Raw genomic sequence first — 6370 nt, forward strand, 5'->3', positions numbered from 1 at the left:
GACAACTTATGAGGGTTCAGCAATTTATTACGAATGGACGTTTTCTTGTGTTCGTAATTTTTGCTATTTTCTTGTTACACAAACGAGTATATAATTTTATTTGGGACATTTTGAGTCAGTTAAACTGAACCTTCTTAGCGGGGAAAGCTTCTTGACTAAAAAAAATTGCCCCTTTATGAGACGAAATTTAATTTCATAGTGTATTGTCTTGGCACATTTCAAACATGGCCTTCGGTTATGAAGAGGGCTAAGCCCCACAAACTGAAATTTATGAAGTAACCATTCCTCCTCCCCTGCATTACGAAAAGGAGGTGGAGAATGAAGTGCTTGCAGTCGAAAGCACACGCACAATTTCCAACACTACCACAACCAGGAAAACAACTGTAAGTTATAAAAGTTATTAAACCTAACAGTCACGCTTTCGAATCTGTAGCAAAAGTATTTGAATGTTTAAAACAAGTAGTGTGGTCGTCGCGAGTGAAAGGCTTGAGGACGGACTCCTTTCTCTCCGGCAGTGGTTTAATCAATTTATTTCAGGTTTTACCTGTAAAGAAAACTGAGACTGAAGAGAGCGGAGCTGCCCTCGCGCAAACTTAAGGTAAGATGGGTAAAAGTTGTACGAATGGTTTGAATGAATGAGTCTAATTCGGACTTAAAAACTTCTAGGCCTTTGCCCTAACGGTAAGGTTGTCTTGTTGTTTGTGACGTCTCTACGACCAACCCAGAATACTCCCCCCTTTTGGGGTACTACTGTTGTTTTATATGTTTACACTTGCCATTTTTAGCTGTTTACCATTGTTAAAACTGTGTACACGATTATATGTATGACCCCCACCTTGTCTGTCCTGTATTTTCCCTCTATGTCAGGCCCTAGTGGCTAATAGAAAATTAAATTTCTTGCGAACAGACGTGTTTTCTTGTGCTCGTAAGTTTTGCTATTTTCTTGTTACACAAACGAGTACAATTTCATTTTGGACATTTGGAGTCAGTTAAACTGAACCTGTTTGGCGGGAAAAGATTTTTGACTAAAAAAAGTTACCCCTTTAAGGGGCGAATTTTAATTTCATAGTGTATTGTCTTGGCTTGGCACATATTTGTTTACATTTTTCAAACATGGCCTCCAGTCATGAAAAGGGCTACGCCCCACCAAACTGAAATATACGAAGTAACCTTTTCTCCTCCCCTGCATTACGAAAAGGTGGTGGGGAACGAAGGACTTGCAGTCGAAAGCACACAGACAATTTCCAACGCTACCACAACCAGGAAAACAACTGTAAATCTCGAAGAAAAAGTTATTAAACCTAACAGTCACGGTTTCGCATCTGTCGCAAAAGTACAAGAGCAGCTCAAAATAAATGTTGAAGATTTGGAGTTCAAAACCCCATTCAGGAAAACGGCAGAAATGTCTTTTTAACGCCACCTAGTATAATCTCACAGCTCACTTCACGACGAACTGTAATTTATAAACACTATCACTAAAAGACTAAAAAAAATTTGACCATATACTGAAGGAACTTTTCTAAAATTGTTTGCAGTCCATCTGGAATAAAATCAAATACGTGGCTGGAGGGGAAAATATGGCACCGTGGGAGCAAGGTTCGACTCGGAAGACGAAGCCAAACTACACGCCACAGTGCCCCTAAAAACGGATGAAATGGTGCTCCTGCCGACATACCCTGGACGGCGAGTATCAAGAATAAAGATTGGAGAGGTGCCCCCGAGATTGACGTCCTTTGTGTGGTGGCGGCCACCCTGCTTGATAACGAGGAAAACATCGATATACTACAGATAAATAAACTACATCAAGAAAACTGGTGGGGCAGGGTCTGGAACTTTTAATTCAGGCAAATTAGCAGGCCCTTGAAAGCATTCCAGGTATAGTCCATTTGCTTAAATTATCAAAGCTGCACGTATCGGTGGAGGGGCGCAAACCGAGGTGCTATCTCTAACCCTAACCCTAAAGTCCTTTGCTAACTGAAAACAAAAATTCCCCCTCCAGGAAAGGAGACTCCACAATAGTACCTATAGCAGCAAACGCAAGCTGCATCAAAAGTAACCCCACCAACACCCAAAGCGCAGCGACTGCACAGTGTGCAGAGAAAGCATCAACAGCTACAAAGACGGCAACGAAGATCATCACAGAAGCTGCAATATTAGAAGCAGCACCACCATCCACATTGGAAGGGACGCCATTTGCAGCAGTAGCCAAGGATACTCGAAAAAACAACCTTAAGAACACTACAGAACTGACAACAGCAACACGAAAGGGAGAAACCACTTCAACAAACAACTGGGCATAATCTTCTAGTCGTTTGCTCTCGCTATAAGGTTATCTTGTGGCATGTAGAATCTCCACTACCAACCTAGAATGCTCCCACTTCCCGAGTATGACCCAGAAACTGCCATAGAAGCAGACAAAGATTGGAGAGAAGTCCCCAAAAGCAAAAAAAAAAACCCAAATAGGATACCATCCAAGTACCTCCCCACAATACGCCAACTACAACACTCATATTACCAACACCACCAATACCACTGCCAGTACCACACACCATACAAAAACCACCTTCGAAAACAAACGTAAATCTTACTGTAATCAACACAAACAGTGAACCCTAATGAAATACATAAAAATACCAACATCACACCAAATGATTTTCTGTGCACTCCACCTAACGCGCCACCTCACGTACAAATAAATACTCAGTGTATCTAACACAACCTTCATTGACTTAAAAGAAAACCACCCTAATGTGGTAGGTACGCTCCAAAGAACAAAAACGAAAGTCTATACAAAACCCTGGTCGTGGAAACTCCCACAGCCACCCAGAAAAGTGAGAAAAACGTCTCACCCTCCCCGCAGCCCCAAAAGTATGTAGTGCCTCACTTTTTTGGTTTGCTCGAGTTAGGCTGCTTAAATGTGCGTGGCCAGAGATCGTTTTGGAAGAAAGAGCGCTTTCTCAACGACCTCAGCTCACTAAATTTGGACGTGCAAAGAGGTTGTGTGGCTGTCGCGGGTGAAAGGCTTGAGGACAGGCCTCTCTCTCTCCGGCAGTGGTTTAATCAACTATTTCAGGTTCAACTTGAAAAGAAAACTGGAACTGCAGAGGGAGGAGCTGCACTCACGCAAACTTGAGGAAAGGTGGGTAAAAGTAGCACGAATGGTTTGAATGAATGGTTCTAAATTGACATAATCTTCTAGTTTGCTCTCGCGATAAGGTTATCTTGTGGCATGTGGGGTCTCCACAACCAACCCAGAATACTCCCCCTTTCGGGTACCACTGTTGTTTTATATGTTTACACTTGTAAATTTTAGCTGTTTACCATTGTTAAAACTGTACACACGTTTTTATGTATGACCCCACCCTTATATCCTGTATCGTCCCTCTATGTCATGCTCTAGGGGTTATTAAAGAAAAGAATTTCTTACCGAAAGGACGTGTTTTTTTGTTGTTTTTTTTTGCTCATTGTTTTATTCTGTTGTTCGAATTGCAATTTGTAAAATTCTTTGTATTCTTGCTCCTTTTTGAAACTGAGCCCACTTGGCAGCTAAAATTTCACCTGTTCTCTGTGGGGGGTTCTACCTCATCTTTCTACCTACCCTGTATTATCCCTCTATATGTAGCCCTTAGTGGCCAGTAAAGAATTAAATTTCTTGCCGAACAACCACACAAATGATTTGTTTATAGTGATCAAATGTTTGTGTACACATAAGCTCACTCCCTCCATCAAATTGACATTACCTGTACAGGTACAACATGTGCCACATGTCAGATGACGAAATGATCGCAGAGCAACGTGAAATGAAGTGCTTCGCTCAAGAACACAACGCAACGCCGGGTCTGGGAATCGAATCCACGCCTTCACACACACACACGCACACACATGCACACACACTTTAACATTTATTTCTATAGATTTTCTATAGAATTCAGAGCCAGCACTGCAAGTTCTTTGCAATGCTGTCTTTGAAATCTATTGAAAATCCATAGAGACAAACTTAAAAGTAAGAATATGGCCCTGCGAACACAGGGTAACACGCAATATTGGCTTGTAAATCTGTAATATACTTGGTATATTATAATGTTTGCAACACGAAATAGTTTCTTTGCTAGCAATTAATACATACATACTTATATATATATACATACCTATATATATATATATATATATATATATATATATATATATATATATATAGTTTTAGAGAAAAGAACCAAAGTTCATGAACTTATCCATGTACTTATATGTGTGTGTGTGTGTGTATGTATATATGTATGTATACACACACACACACACACACACACATATATGTATATATATATGTATATATATATATATTAGGAAGTTAACAGTTATGACGGATCAGAGAGTGACCATTGGTTGTGCACCTATAGGCGACTCCTGGCCATAACTTTCAACTACCTAAAAAATATACTTTATTGCTCTAATACTTTAGAGTGTACTTCTTCTTCGGATATACGAACTACTGACAATATATATATATATATATATATATATATATATATATAATATTGATAAAGAACTTGGAATGCACTGAGACTCGTTATGTTCTTTTTTACAGTTTTAAAGACTTAACAGGCTTCACAGAGTTCTCTGATTTTCAAAAGTTTAGATAGAAAGACGTGGAACTATACGCACACAAATTGTGTGTGTGTGTCTGTGTGTCTGGTTGTGTGTCTCACTGTGTGTATGTGCTCTTGCGCGCGTCATTCAGTTTTATTTCAAGATTTCTTGCCAATAACGAAAGAGCCGGCTTCTAACCTAGATCCAAGGCTCTTTCATTGGAATTTCAGCAGCAACAACAGGGTATCCTTGTTTGTATGTATGTATTTGTGCAGATTTGTATGTTTTGTTTTATGTATGTATCCTCATGTATATTGTTGCATATCTAGACATGCTCATATATATATTTAAATGATAGACTTCTGGAAAGTTTTACAGATTTTTACAGTTCCAGTGATGGATTGGATCTGTAGTCTTCGAATTAGCTTTCTCCTTTCTGGTTTTGAGAAGTCTAATTTCTCACGATTGGTATTTAGGCAGCGTGTTATATATCCCATGGCCCTAATAATTACAAGTATAAACCAGATCTTGTAAACTGGATAGAGTAACTGCAGATTTCTCAATAGTTCAGCGTAGGTATTCTCTTCTTCTGTTCTTCAGCTTTATGTTAACATCCGCTGAGCTGCTAATTTCCACAACTGTACACAGTTTCTCTTTTCCGTATGTTTGTATCACTGTGTCCGTCGCATTTAGAGCAACGTTGAATGAAATGTTTTGCTCAAGAATACAGGTTACTGCAAGCCTGGGAATCGAATCCACGATCGCCAGATCGTGAGTGCAACAATCTGCACACACACACGCACATATACATACACATACACACAAACATTTGTATGGATGACCTGAAGTTAAACAACAGCAGAAAATAATTCAACAACAAATATCAAACATAACATGGAAGTCACTTCTAATGTGTAACTTAGTTACAAAGCCATAATGATTATACAATGAGAAAAGACAGAAAGATCTATGTAACGTTCATATCTTTCTGTAGAACATTTACAACGAATGAACTTATTTAAAGAAGGAAAAGTATCACTTATGATCCTTTTCGTGGCCTCCAAAGAAGACATTAATCTCAAACCAGCGACTTGGCCCGAATGCCTGCAATAGAGTAGGCTTTGCTTAATCCCATTAACGGCCAATGACACATTTCGGTACAGAGGTTTTCTAAATAATATTGTAATATTATCTTTTATTAGACAGTGGCCATTCTGGGGCTCCGCCTTGAAGAATTTTCAGTCGAATGAATCGACCCAATTACTTTCATTTTTAAAGCTGGTATTTATTCTATCGATCTCTCTTGCCGAGCCGCTAATAAAAGGAGACGTAAATACACCAACATCGGTTATCAAGCGGTAGGGTGGGGGACTAACACACACACACACACACACATGTATACTCTTTTTTACTTGTTTCAGTCATTTGACTGCGGCCTTGCTGGAGCACCACCTTTAGTCGAGCAAATCGATCCCGGGACTTATTCTTTGTAAGCCTAGTACTTATTCTATCGGTCTCTTTTTGCCGAACCGCTAAGTTACGGGGACGTAAACACACCAGCATCGGTTGTCAAGCAATAGTGGGAGGACAAAAACACATACACATATATACATATATACAACGAGCTTCTTTCAGTTTCCGTCTACCAAATCTACTCACGAGGCTTTGGTCGACCCGAGGCTATAGTAGAAGACACTTGCCAAGGTGCCACGCCGTGGGACTGAACCCGGAACCATGTGGTTGGTAAGCAAGCTACTTACCACATAGCCACTTCTGCGCCTGTACA

The 6370-nt window shown here is 39.9% G+C and overlaps 1 long non-coding RNA gene across 1 annotated transcript in view; it reads left to right on the forward strand.

Annotated features, from left to right (window-relative positions):
* LOC106877672 (uncharacterized) overlaps window positions 1-6370 on the forward strand; it is a 68905-nt gene that overhangs the window by 17472 nt on the left and 45063 nt on the right. The gene's annotated exons all lie outside the window — the stretch shown is intronic.

The sequence above is a fragment of the Octopus bimaculoides genome, chromosome 7 (genome assembly GCF_001194135.2).
Source record: "Octopus bimaculoides isolate UCB-OBI-ISO-001 chromosome 7, ASM119413v2, whole genome shotgun sequence".
NCBI lineage: Eukaryota > Metazoa > Mollusca > Cephalopoda > Octopoda > Octopodidae > Octopus > Octopus bimaculoides.